The 15,211-nt window shown below is 38.5% G+C and overlaps 1 protein-coding gene across 2 annotated transcripts in view; it reads right to left on the reverse strand.

Annotated features, from left to right (window-relative positions):
• Positions 1-15,034, reverse strand: part of TICAM2 (toll like receptor adaptor molecule 2) — a 29,888-nt gene extending 14,854 nt beyond the window's left edge. The window contains exon 1 of one of the 2 annotated variants that reach the window (XR_648371.4): positions 8,708-8,817. The gene's annotated coding sequence lies outside the window, so the exon portion shown is untranslated. Of the gene's footprint in view, positions 1-8,707 lie in introns of both variants that reach the window. The other variant, XM_009208914.2, reaches the window with a different exon arrangement.
• Between the last annotated feature and the right edge of the window lie 177 nt (positions 15,035-15,211).

Here is a 15,211-nt window from a genome sequence, read left to right on the forward strand (position 1 = left end):
AATTACAAAAAATGTCATTTTTCAATAGATCAAAAAATATCAAATACTTGGGCATACATCTAACGAAAAAAACGGGCAAGATTTCCACGCAGAAATATTAGTGAGATAAAATATAAAAGGAAAATACTAAATAAATGCACATATATATCATGTTTATTATTTGAAATATTCAATATAGTAAAGATGCCAATTCTCTCTAAATTGATATATAGACTCAATGCAATACCAATCAAAATCTCAACAAGACTTTTTTAAGTTGAGTTTTACAGGTTCAATTCCAGAATTTCTATGGAAATATAAAGGGTAAGAATAGTCAATACACTTGGAAGAATAAGTTGGGAGGACTTGCTCTATCGGGCATCAACACTTACTATAAAGTTACAATAATGAAGACAATGTAATACGGCAAAATGTTAGACAAATTGCTAATAGAATGGGATAAGGAGCTCTGAAACAGATTCACACATATATGGACACTTGATGTACAACAAAAGAGGTACTGCAGAGTCGCGGGGAAAAGAAAAAATCTTTGGGAAAAGTGACTGTAGGTCAGAAAATGGTTACATGGGTGATTGTTTATTTATTCAACTATATACTTTGCTCTATGCACTTTTGTGTTCTATGTTATTACTATATAAAAACATTTTTCAAAAATGTGAGTATCACGCTTGGTCCTTTTCTCTTCTGCCAGGATACTCAGCCTTCTCAGCTCTGTAACTTCATCCATGCCTGAAACGTGTTTCCTCTGACTAAAATGACCTTTGTAACATTATCTACTTATTTTTTTAAAAGTTATCAAATTAAATATATTATAATACTTACAGTATGATCCCAATTCTGTGTTAAAATTACACTGAATATGTGCATCTTTGCATATGCTTGCTTAAAAGTGTGTGTATGTATACATACATATTCACATACACCCAAACACACATATGGTTGTGTGCTTTCCTATGCAATACCAATCCATGAGAGCACTGTTTGTCTTAGATGTCTTTTTATAATTTTAAATAAACAAATGTATGTAAGCATGTGTGTTTAAATACCAAATAGCAGAGTTATACATTTTTTGCTAGTAGATCAGTCAGCTTAGGAGACTAAGTTCTGTCACTGGCTCTTAGCCAAGAAATACAAAATTATTCAACTTACTAAGTTTTCCTCAGTCTGAACGGCAGCTTGACAAGGTGTTTATACTGTGTGCCAAAATGTTGTTTTCTAGCAAACAGTTTTCATGCATAACGTCTACATAAAAGTGACAGTGGCTAGACCTGTTAGAAAAAAAAAATACATGGCCGGGCGCGGTGGCTCAAGCCTGTAATCCCAGCACTTTGGGAGGCCGAGGCGGGCGGATCACGAGGTCAGGAGATCGAGACCATCCTGGCTAACATGGTGAAACCCCGTCTCTACTAAAAATACAAAAAAAACTAGCCGGGCGTGGTGGCGGGCGCCTGTAGTCCCAGCTACTCGGAGGCTGAGGCAGGAGAATGGCCTGAACCTGGGAGGCGGAGCTTGCAGTGAGCCGAGATTGCGCCACTGCACTCCAGCCTGGGTGACACAGCGCGAGACTCCGTCTCAAAAAAAAAAAAAAAAAAAAAAAAAAAAAAAGAAAAAAAAATACATGATAGATGTTTTGGCTAAAAGTACTTTCAGGAAATGACCACAGAAAAAAGAGGATACAAAAGCAGGCAATTAGGAATTGGTGAAATCTTTTGGCATTAAGAAGGTACCATAAATACCCTTGCAGCCTAGGAGGAGGAGGAGGACTGACTCACAATTGGATAAACTGAAATAAATGATGGCTAAAGGCGTATCATGACTTTAGGAGATTTTTTTAGGAGACAAGCTCATCCCCATCTGAGATGACAGATACAGACTCAATTCAGTCTGTGACTTGTTTCCAAACAGCACTCCCTTCTCTAGGTTTGTAGCACCCCTGATTCTGCACACGGCTCTGACATGATTCCAAGGGAGACTGGGCCACAAGAACTAATATGAGTGATAGATATCAAACGGGGCTTGGTACAGTCATTCCCTCTGTTGACCAGAGTTTGCTTACTGGGTCAAGCTAATAGTACCTGGGCCATAATAGGCATTCAATAAGTATAGGGTAAATGGACACATGGACAGACAGATGGATCAACCAATCAATCAGTCAATCAATCTTTCCTCTTCAATCTTCTCTGCCTCGGTCAATCATACTAATATCCTCTTTACCTATGAAGACAGAAACCTAGAAATTATTCTCATATTCTTTCACCCATTCAAACAAACCCTCCCCACAACTCCACCCACTAAACTTTAGGTCCTGCTAATAACTCTGTCTCCTAAACATATCTGTCTCTTTTCCCATTCTCTCCATTTCCTGCCTATGCTTTAGTTCAAGACCTATATTATTCCTCCTTAGAGGATTACAGATTCCCATAATATCCAACTAGTTTCATTGCCTCCAGTCTCTTTCCTCTTTACATCATTTCTAGATAGATCTTTCTGCAATGGAAAATTGATCCTGTTTTTCTCTTGCTTAAAGATCCCTTTGATAATACGCTAATGCCTTCAAGAAAAACTCTGTGTTATGGGAATAACATTCTAGGCCCTCTATGATCCAATCTCTCCTTTTATCCATAACATTTGCTCCTACCATGTTACTCTTGAGACTTCTAATATCCACCTGTTTACAGTTTCCCCAAATGTCATGTCTTACCTCCATGTTCCATGGGGAAGAATATACCCTTCCCCAACCATCTACATGAATAGCTCCTTTTTATGATTCAAGACACTACTCAAGGATTGCATTTCCTTTTATCTCCAAGTTAAATTAAGTACTCATCCTCTGTATATCCATAATATCTGGTTCACATCTCTTATAATATGTATTGCACAGCACTCTTAATTTGTCTTACTTGCTGACCTGGAAGGTAGCTTGGACCTCATTTTCCCAGACTTCTCCATCATGGTAAATGGCATTATCATTTGTCCTGTTCTGACCCAAAACCTGGGGTATCCTTGACGCCTTCCTTTTACTCTCCTATTCCTACACTTCCAAGTGATCACCAAGTCCTGTGTATCTAACTCTAACAGACAATCTCAAATCGTTTCAAGTTTCCTCTCTACCACATTTTCATTCTAGATCAATGTCTCTACCCTGGTCTCTGCGTTGCCTCCTAATTGGTCCCCTACTCTCAGTCAGTCTAATCTATTCTCCACTCAACAGCAAGGATGATCTTTCAAAACATCTGATTTGACTTACTCCCATTTATAACCCTGCATTGGCTTCCTACTGTGCTTGATATAAAAATTTCTTGATATGACAAATAATACCCTGCATAGCCTGACTACTTCAGCTCCAACCCCATCTCATGCTTTTCTCCACTTTGTTCCTCCGGCTCCCTGCACATGGGTCTTCATGGGTCTGTGAGAGTTGTCAGAATCAAAATCGAGTCACTAGTGTTAAAAAACCAGACAATCAGAGCCAGGGAAGGCCATGAAGGAAAGGTTCTTATATATATATGCCTAGTAACCAGAATTATCAAAAAAAGTCTCCACAAAAACCAGAACCTTGCACAAATGCCATCACAGTCCTATACAAAAAGTACTTCTGTGAGAACATCTGCCCCACAACTTCCTGTCCAACTTCAGACTGGTGCCACCCTTGTTATTTATCCACAAGCCAAAAATAATATCTCAAAACAATTATGTAAACCTCCTCATTTTTACTTTGAAAATTTTTGTCTGCCTTTACTTCCCTGAGTACACACAATTTACTATGGAACACATATTCCCACTGCAATGCCCATTTCTGAATAAATATTACTTTCTTTTAGAGAGCCCCTCTCTCTGTTATCTAGGTTGACAGACCTTTTTGTCAGTTTCTCAAACTGGCTTAGCTTTCTCTTGTCATGAAATCTATGGAGATATTTTCTTGCAAATTTGAAGTGTGAGTTAGATGACTATATTTTATTATCATAAGAGATCTTGTACATAGTGTCATAAGCTAGTTAAAATTCCACTGGAGGTAAAAATCAAAATATCCCAAAACTGGGGAATGACAATATTAACTATGTCACATTATTCATATGACTGAATCCTATTAAACCATTAAAAATGTTTAGAATGTTATAATTTTAATGACATGAGAAAATGCTTCTCATGACACAAAAATGAAATGTAATTAAAGCAAAAAGAACTGACTATAAGATAGTATACAGAATACGATTTCAGCTTTGTTAAACAAAATGCAGTACAGTCATCTCTTGGTATACTTAAGGTTAGAGAAGACTGATTCTAGGAGTTCCAGGACCCCTGAATATACCAAAATCCAAGAATACTCAAGTCTCACAGTCAGCCTGCACAGCCTGCCTATACGAAAAGTAACCTCTCCATATGTGTGGCTTTTGAATCCTGGAATACTGCATTTTTGATCCATGTTTTGTTCGAGAAAATCCACATATGAGGGGAGCCACATAATACAAACCCGTGTTGTTCATGGGCCAAGTGAATACCAAAAAAGTAACATTGATACTCTGTGAATGGTATAAGCATAAGAATATATAAATGTGTGTGTATATATGTATTCTTTCATGTATGTATATGTGAAGAACTCACATATGTTCTTCACATGTACATATATAGACACATATATGTTCACTTTTTCAAACGATGATCATATAATCTGAAAAAATAGTTTTTTAGTAAATAAAAATTCATTTTCTAGGCTTTATATTTTTATAAATATCAATTATGTCAGTAATTGTCAACAATTATGTCAATTATGTCGACCTGATTTCCATCTAAATAGTAACTTCCTTATACATATATATCTTTTCCAACGCCTTTGGTAAGTGTCTTCCTTACAAGCTCTATCTGTACATTCCAAATGAGTTTAGCCTATCTCCAGGTGTAGCTCTATTTCATCTGTTTTTTATTCATATGCAAATATTCCAAGAGCTTGGGTTTGCTAACTCTAAACCAAATAGGGCTTCTCCAATACTCTTCTTAAGTACCAGAAGACAGAACATTCATCTTCATAGTATCTAAAATAGGTCCTTGAGCAAGTCAATGTTTAAAAAATGCTTCTATCTGATCTTTACCTGGGCACTGCTTTTTCATCTTGTGGACCCTATCTCTTCACTCAGTTGCTAGGAAGCTCCAGATTAATGAGCGCTCTGGCCAACAGACAGAAGCTTATGGCAGGTGTTTTGATGCTATTAATAACTTCACTCCTAGCTTCCGCTTAACCCTCTTACTCTTCTCTTTGTTCCATATTCCAAATCTACTTATTTTATTTAATCTCATTTTGGAAATATTTATTTAAGTATCTTAAATCCTAATTCTAAAATGAGAAGGAATTTTCTTCTTTTCCTTTAAAAGAAGGGGCAATAGTACCTGTGCTACTGATAACAGAACCAGTTCCTAGGGATTAAAATGAGAAATAAGGATTATAAATTAAACAATCTTTTAGTTGCTACACCTCTTCATAAAGATGAAAATATTGTTTTTCATTTCTACATAGTCCTCAAGAGAGAACTGGAGCCAGGTGCAGTGGTATGTGCCTCTAGTCCCAGCTATTTGGAAGGTTGAGGTGGGAAGATTGCTTGAGCCCATGAGTTTAAGGCCTGCGTGGGCAACACAGCAAGACCTTGTCTCAAAAAAAAAAAAAAAAAGAGTTGAATGTATACAATATCTTATAAAATCTTGACAACTCTGTTATTGGCTTAGTCACTGCAGAACTTAGAAACTTGTATATTCTTCTCTGAACAAGAGTCTTTATTTTTCTTCTTCCCATAAACTACCTGTTGCTGGTACCATTCAAAGAGTCTCCAAATGTTAGATTATTGCTTCCTATTTCCCATTGCCCCTATTGGTGGGGGTGAGGGGGTAACTGGCCCCCACCAAATATTCCTTTTAGTGAACTGGATATTTTTCTTCCATTTTCTGTATCTAAAAATGAAAACTGATGTTAAAGGGCAAATCTCCAAATCGGGAAGAGATTTTATAAAAACACAGAATTTAAAGGCAAACTGTCTATCTTATCAAAATTAGGCTAAAAAGAAAAATGGTTGTGCATTTTTAATATTAGAGAACTCAAGCAACCAACAATGTTTTAAAGGTGCCATAAGCTTCATGGAATACTAGAGAGTAGCATTCAGTATTTAATAACAACCTACCGCACAAGTCCAGCAGCAAAACAGATCTTGCTGCAATAGCACAGTAACCTTTGAGGCAGCATGCTAACAGAGAAGTGAGGGAGTACAGTGTGCAATGGTCTAGCAGAGACCCGCTGCAGGCAAAGGCAACAGCAGCACAATCAGTGTTACTACAGTGGAGTGGGTGAGAGGGAAATCAGAAGATGAGTTCAGAGAAGTAGTCAGGGACTAGATCATACAGGGCTTTAAAGCCATTGTAAGTCTGTTTGTGTGTGTGTGTGTGTGTGTGTGTGTGTGTTTTATTTGTGTTTTTTTGTTGTTGTTTTTTGTGATTCTGATGAGAAGGTTTTGAAGGGAAATGAAAGTTCTGAGTATGTATGATAAAACTCACTGCTGTTTGGAAAAGACTATAGAGGAGGAAGGGCAGAGGCAGAGACTTCTCAATCATGTAGGTAGGACTGTGGCTTAGCTTACAGAGAGAGGGAGAGGTGGGCAGATTTGGATCTTTTGTTTCAAGATAGAGTGAACAGAATTTGCTGGATGCTTGGATGCGGGGTCTGACCTAAAAAGAGAAGTCAAGAGTAATTTCCTAGAATTCCGGCCTACTTGAATGGCAGTAACTGAGGCTGTTTATTGAGATAAGGGGAGGGAGCTGAGGGGAAACAGAGGGAGAACTTGGTGAGTGTGGCATCAGTAGTTCTGTCTGTCCATACTAAATTTAAATGCCTATCAGACTTCCAAATGGAAATGCTGAGTAACCAGCTGGACATACACATCTGGAGCTCAGAAGAGCAGTAAAGCTAGAAATAAAATTTTGGAAGTCATTAGCTGATAGATGTTATTTATAGTCAAGGAATATGCCTTGGGATAGAAATTGTCCTGGGAGAAAGTATGGCTAGAAAAATATGGCCAAGAAATGAATTTTGTGGCATACTAAGATTTAGTGGTGGGGAAGCCTGGAGACACAAAGAAGCAGAATGAAATGCAAGAGAATGTGGTGACCTGGAAGCCAAGTGAAGAAAAAAGAATATTAGTGCAGAACATTAGTGAAGAAGAAAGAATATTAAGGAGGAGGGAGTGATCAAATGCTACTGAGGGGTCAGGAAAGATAAGAACTGTGCACAGATACAGGATTTCACAAGACAGCCATTGGCAATGTCAGGTCCATGTAGGGGGTAATGGGGACAAAAAGCCTCAGATGAGAGGGGGTAGGAGGAAACAGGGGAAATGAAAATGGAGACTTAGAGGTAAATCTTTCAAAGACGATTTTTGTTTGTTTGTTATAAAAATAAGCAAAGTAGTGGAGTGGGACCTAGAATGGGATGTGTGGTCTAGGGGGATTAAAGACAAAAGATTTAACAGCAGATATTTGTTAAATGAATACATTTTAAGAATATCATAAGGAACAAATGACTCAACAGATATATAGGTGTGCATGATTCAACAGTGTAAACATGATTTGTACTTCAAGTTCCATACAGTAAGACGTACATGTCACATTTACTTTGCTTCAAATGCAGGTGTCAATATCCTATATCTGCTTATCTATTTTCTGACTTGAATGAAATATAAAATGGAGTGGCTTAACTCCATTGATAACCAACCTACTACTTCAAAATATTAAAATGTAAGGATTGATGGGCTGATAGGTGCAGCAAACCACCATGGCACACGTTTATGTATGTAACAAACCTGCACAAGTATCCCAGAACATAAAATGAAATTAAATAATAAAAAAATAGAAATACAGATTCTGGAAATCAAGCTTACCAAATTAAACTTTCAGAGGTAGGGGGGATGCATTTTAAACAAAAGTCCCAAATGCGTCTTCCCATCAGGCTTGTTTGAAAAACACTAATCTAAGGAATACTAAACACTTGGAGAAGGACAAGTTCTTCTCCTTTGTAGACGTGCAATGCGGGTTCAGGGGATAACACTTCAACTCTATACAGTGGTGTATTTTTACCTCCAGATCATATAGCCTTTCTCACCCTTGCTTTCCAAAATTAAAAGGATAAATTAAAAAAATAATGTGAGAATATTTTAAAAGACTTTCTTTTTTTAAAAAAAGTTTACTACCATGGAAAGCTGGTGAGGTCCTAATATACTGAAAAATAGCTCACAGCTGCCAGTCAAACTATTTTTATCCAAATTAGCTTTGGACAAAAAGCCAAGTAGGAAAAACCCACGCCAAAACCTCCAGCACTGGTTCAGTGTGCCTGGCAGGGGCTCATCCAGAGCCTTTAGAGCATTTAAGACTCTGGGCTATTTGCTTATGGTTCTGAGGTGTATTTTCGAAAATGGGTTTTCTAGTCAAAATGAAACAAAAAGGCAGACAGCTGTGCGGATTTTCCCTTCAGAGTAACCCAAGAGACGGAAAGGCCTGCCTGCTCGCCCGCCCCTACTGGGGACAGCAGCGCCAGCACCCGCGCCGTCCGGTAGGGTGGGCTGGGGAGGTAGCGCAGGCGGCCTGGCCCCCAGCCCACCCCGCGCCCCTGGCGGCCTGGCCCCCAGCCCACCCCGCGCCCTCGGCAGCGGCCCCCGCCAGAGTGCCCGGTACTTGCCTGCAGGCGAGCGCCGCCACGGTTAGCCCGTGGCTTTTCTGTCTTCCTTTCTGGCCCAGAGAGCGCCCCAGGCGGTGGGCGTCTTGCCCCGGGCGTCGAGAGGCTGGGGCCGCCCCCTACACGGCGGGCGGGCCGCAACCCAGTCCTCGAGACCACAGCAGCCTGCTCCCCGCCGTGCTTGCGGAGTCGGGACGCGCGTGAGTCGCGGGCAGCAGAGACCCCACGCCTTTGGAGACGCGCTGCCTCAGCCCTTGGAGGTCGCCTCTCGCCAGGCCTGACTGCTGTTGACGCCCGCCCTGCCGCTCCCGAAGGGCCACTCCTGGCCGGCCGGGCTGCTGCGTTGCCGCAGCGGGCCCCACCCGGGATGTGGCGCTCCGGGCCGGGGCGGTCCAGCTGCGAGTCAGGGGTTAATGTGGCGGGATAACTCTCGGCAGAAGGAAGGAGCTTGCAAAGAAGGGTGGAGGAGGGGAAACCACAATGGGGAACTGTCACCGAGGCTAGTGGACTCTCTCTGCCCTTTCTTTTTTGGCATGTACCCCAAAAACCAGACTTCGAGGCCCAGAAAAATCTAGAAAGGAATTCCACCATGTTTGCTCCTTACAGACCAAACCCTAGACCCTTCAGAGGTACAGGGACTCTCCTGGTTCCCTAAGATAGTCTCGACATTTCCTGTCCCTTTGCGGCTGTCTCACTTGACTACTGCAGCCAACCATACCCCTGACTAGGGTGTGCAGCACAACCGCCCCTGCCGCCAAAAACTGCCCTGAGAAAGATCCCTTTTCTCAGGTTCGTTCTCCACAACTGAACAGATTGGAACTCCACTGAACATCAGGAGAGAAAAAAAAAGCAATTAGGTAAATGAAGCATAAGAAGCCTTATAAAGCTCTCCATTGCTTCCTCAGGCACCCAATCCTAGTCATAACCTAAGAGCTCCAGTTCAGAAATCTCCCCTCCCCTTTTAATTCTCAGGCAATACCTACTCCCTGCCAAAGGAGAACCCAGTTACTGAACATCGGATGAGAACATGGATAGCAAATTGGGAGTGAAGGTTCATACCTGGGTCTCAGAAGCACAGTACAGGTAAAGCTAAGAGTTATTTCCTCCTCCTCTTTCCCCATCCAACAACAGGATGGCTTACTGAAGGTAGGCACTTCAGGTAGTAATTACTTGGTGAAATGCCACAATGTAGTCAGAAATACCGTATTATGTACCGTGTCAACACAATTCATTATTCATGCAGTTGATTCTCCAACCACTGCACCTCCCAACAATTCTACCTAAACTCTTTGGGTAAGCAGTGGCCTCCTAAATCCATTGATACTTTTGTTGCCCTCATTTTTCCTGGGAGTCTCTCTTTGGCGATTGACAGAGTTGACCATTGTCTCCCAATACTGTTTCCTTGATGTTGACAACCCCACTTTGCCTTTATGCTCATCCTGCTTGTTAAAATTCTTCTTTCAGTTTCCTCTGCCTGTTCCTCTTTCTCTGGCAACCCTTCAAAATCAGAGCTTTTCAACTCTTTCCACTGAAATACCACCAATGAGATTCCATAAACGCATACTTACCTATTCATCACTTAGGTTGCATACATAAAAGAGCCTGAAGTCACTAGTATCATGGGCAAATTTACTTGAACTGTTTCATCTTTTTAAATTGCTCCAAATTTTGCATTGTTCTTCATAATACAGTCACATGTACTAAAAAAAAAACCTTAAACTGGTTACAAGTTTAATTGCTTAACATTTCCTCTCCAAATGTTCAAGAAAATGCATCAATCACTCATGCCACATATGGTTAGAGTACATTCTATGTGCTAGGCATTAGGGATATTGTGTGAACAGGAGACACAGTCCTAGTTCTCATGGAGATTTTATAGTCTAAGCTGGGAGACGGACAGGTATGTAAAGAAGTGAGACAATTTCAGATCTATGGTAATGGGGACAGGGAATCTTCCTAGTGGGCAAATGCTAGCTACATACCTGGTTATTCACATTCAAAAAAGGCGGGGACGACATGACGAACTGATAAATATACTGACTTATAGGCAGTGTCTAATGGATCATCCAGCTTTTAGGTTATTGGAAAGAACAAAATGGAAAAATTTGTAAAAGATCTGTCAGTGAGGCTTACAGATAACCCTCTTGGAGTGGTGAGGGCATGTGAAGATATTCATGTCCCACATAAGTGCCTAATAGGATACATCAGGTGGAGAAGATTTTCAGTAATAAGGGGAACAAGATGAATTGTCTGGTAGATGTCAGTCTTTCTCCAGCCAATCCAGGGCTTGGTTAATGGGCCCACGTACCAAGCGGCCATCAAAGCAATGATGGAGGTTCAATAGTATGGTCTTCTCCTCACCTACACTATTTGGCTACTATCCTTGCTGAGTGTCCAACCTGGCAACAATGTGGAGTGTGACTATATTTCCAAGGCTGGGTTCCTAATATGGCATTATTCTCAATGAGACTTGCTGGCAACCCGGTAACATGATGGTTACACTGGGCAATTTCCATAAGAAATAGGTAGCACTTTGTCTTCACAAAGATAATTCACATTCAAGGTATGAATTTGCATTCTCTGCCTGCAGTGTTTCCACTGGCACTAATATTCTTCACATTTCTGAGGGTTTTATCCATTGCATAGGAATCCCAAAAACATTTCTTCCAACCAGGTACACAGTTTATGGCAATGGAAGTGAATTCAATGGTTTTAACACATGATTTATCTCCTAGAAGTAGCTAGCTTGATAGAATGGTTGAGTGGCTAAATGAGAGCTCAGTTACAGAGGTATCTGGGAGGCAACATCATGAAAAGGTAGGGTGCTATCCCATAGAATGTGGTATATTAATTTAATATGCAGTCAGTATATGGAGTTGTCTCCCCACTACCAGGATGCACAGGTCTCAGAGCCAAAGGGTAGAAGGAGTGTTTCTGTTCAATAGCATACCTAAGAATCTACATGAATAATTTTTGCTTCCCATTCCCAAAATGTTGGGCTCGGTGGGTTTAGAAATTCTAGAGTCTAAGAGTAGAACACTTCCTTCAGGAAAAAGAATCACGTTTTGATGATTTAGGAGCTGAGACTGGCCCTGGTCTTTTGAGGTTCCTCATGCCATTAAACTAACAGAAAAGCAGCTCAATGGACTGGCCAGCATAGCTAATTCCAGTTATCAGAGGAAAACTGTGTTTCTGTTATACAATGGAAACAAGAAGGCTATATCTGGAAACTAGGAAATTCACCGGAATGCCCCTTAGTGCTAACAGTCCTAGTCAGTGGAAAACTGCAACAAGACAGGCCTATCAACGGCTCCATTCTGTAGAAATGAAGGTTTAGGTCACTTCATTAGACAAAGAATCCCATCTAGTCAAAATCCTGGAGGAAGGTAAGAAAAAGGATTACTAAGCTTGATTATGGTACTTTATTCCCCCAGAAATAAAACCAAAAGATGGTTTACTAAGATTTCAAAATCAATAAACTTCTAGCCAGGTAAGTCAAGAAAAAAGAGACCAGATGCAAATTACCAATATTAGAAATGAGAGAGGTAACACGACATACCAGTTATTAAAAGGATTAGGAACAACTTTATGCCAGCAACTTCAACAATTTAGATGAAATTGAAAAAATCCTTAAAAGACAAACTCAGTCAAGATAAAACATTTTATTTTAAAAGCCCTACATCTATCAAAGAAATTAAAGGTATAGTGAAAAATGTTCCCACAAAGAAAACTTCACGTCCAGGTGATTTCAATGGTAAAGTGAGCTCTACCAAAACATTTAAGGAAGAAATAATACCAATCCTACACATACTCTTCAAAAAAATTCAAGAGGAGGGAATACTTGTGAAATCATTCTATTAAGCCAGCATTAGTATCATACTAATCAGACAAAAGACATTACAAAAACAGAAAACCACAGACCAACATCTCTCATGAATACAGATGTAAGATTCTAAACAAAATTTGAACAAATCAATGATGGTTGAGAATTTTCCAGAACTGACGTATCAACCCACAGATCCAAGATGCCAAACAAAGCCCAAGTGGGAAAATACAATAAAATCCCCTTATATACAACATAATGAAACTCCAAAAAAATAAATAAAATAATAATAATAATAATAATAATAATTACAAAGAGAAAATCCTGAAAGCAACCAGAGGAAAAAAAATGGATTAGTCTCAATGGAGCAATAGACTGACAGGTGACTTCTTCCCAGTAACAATGGAAGTCAGAATACAACAGAAAGTTATCTTTACCTTTCTAGATAACCATCCATTTAGAATTCTGTCAAGTGGGGGGCAGGGGGAAGTCCTTCAAAAAGAAGGCAAAATAACGACATTTCAAAAAACAAGAACAAAGTAAATGTGCCACCAGGTGAACTGCACTAAAGTAAATTCTAAACGTATACTCAGGCAAAAGAAAAATTACTCCAGATGAAAGCTCAAAGACACAGCAAGGAATGGAGAGTAAGAAAGGTGGTAAATTTGTGGGTAAATCTAAGTCAATATTAGCTATATAAAACAATAGTAATGACTTACATTTAAAGAGATACAACATATGTGACAACCACAGTATATAAGCTGGGAGGACAGTAAATGGAGTTAACGTGTTCTAAGGCTACTGTACTGCCCAGAAGTCTGGGCAAGTTTAGGCTTTGGTAAGTCAGAGATGCATAATGAAATTTCTAGAATAACCATGAACAGAAATATACACAACTTCCAATCTAATAGCTAGAGAAAAAAAAGGAGTAACAACAACAACAACAACAATCAAAAAAAAAAAGTAGAGAAAAAGAAACACAGAACAGATAGGACACATAGTAATAGTAACAGCAATATGATATAAATAAGAGGCACCTCTAAAAAATAAATATATATAAAGGCTGAAAGTAAAACTGTGGAAAATGATATACTACACAAGTGATAGTCAAACGAAAGCTCATGTAGCTACATTAATATCAAATAAAATTAATTTTAAGGCAAAATGTATTAGTGGAAATAAAGATAATTTTGTAATGATAAAGGTTCTTTCAATTAACCTGGAAAATACAATTGTACATTTGTATCCCAGTATGTCCCCAAAATAGAAAAAGAGAGAACCTGAAAGAATCACACAGACACATCTAAAATCATGCTAGCTAGATTTTAACACAATTATCTTAGTAATCGAGAGACATATACCAAAAACAAAAAAATCACCACTAAGGATACTGAAGACTTGAAAAATGATTAATGAACACGACTAAAATGATTAATGAACATAAATAACTGTAGAACTTTCTTTTCAAGCACCCTAAAATTTATAAAAACCAGCCACTTAGCCATAAAGCAACCATTAACACATTTCAAAGAATTTAAATCATATAGAGAATATATCCTCTGATCACAATTCAATTATGTTAAAAAATCAACAATAAAGGAAAACTTAAATATTCATATTTGGAAATTATAGTTCCAAATAATATCTATGGATCAAAGAGTAGTAGTGATAATGAAAAAAAAACTTTGCAGTTAATGAATAACTAAAATGCTAGATATTGAGACTTGTAGAATGGAGTTAGTAGTAGGCAAGGTTGCTGAATAGAAAAATCAATTTAAAAAGTATTCCCACAAACCAACAAAAAATTAAAAACTTAAAAGATACCATTTATGATGACAGCATCAAAAACATAAAGATACAAGAAAGTAAGATTAACAAAATATATGTATACAGTATTTCTATGAAGAAAATTATAAGACTTTATTCAAAGATACAATGGAAAGACAACATTAACTCACCAAAAAATGTACTATTGTAAAGAATTTGTTCACAGATAAAATACAATCCCAATCAAAATCCTAACAATTTTGTTTTGTTGAAATTCTAAAATTTGTATAAAAGTGCAAAGAAATGATCACAACCAAAATCTTGAAGAACAAGGTATAAAAAGACTTATTTTACCAAATATCAAGACTTTTAAAAGCTTTAGTAATTAAGACAGTGTGTTACTGATATACGGGCAAATTGATCAATGGAATAAAAGAGAGCCCAGAAATAGATTCATGTAAATATGAACATTTCATAGATGACAGAAATGGCATGTTCAACCAATTGAGAAAGATGACTTTTCAAGAAGCAAGGGGAAAAAAAAGAACCTGGATACCTACCCTCACCCACAAAACAAAATTCAGTTTGAGTGGAAGACAAAACTACACATATTTTAGAACACAGTACAGAAGATATTCATGACCTAAGGAGAGGGAAGTATTTTTTAAATAAGACACAAAAACACCAAAAATAGAGAAGAAGATGGATACATTTCACTAGGAGCAGAAAGTAAATAACTTTGAGAAGATATTGGAAATAGTTATAACCAAATGATTAAGTAGTCTCAGTATATGAAGGAATTTTATTAACCAAAAAAAGTCAATAAAACTGTTAAAAATGGGCAAATGATTTAAACAGCAATTTTGCAAAAAGGGGAAATCCAAATGTTAGATAAATTTGTAGAAAAAAATAACCTC

The sequence above is a fragment of the Papio anubis genome, chromosome 5, assembly GCF_008728515.1.
Source record: "Papio anubis isolate 15944 chromosome 5, Panubis1.0, whole genome shotgun sequence".
Taxonomy (NCBI): Eukaryota; Metazoa; Chordata; class Mammalia; order Primates; family Cercopithecidae; genus Papio; species Papio anubis.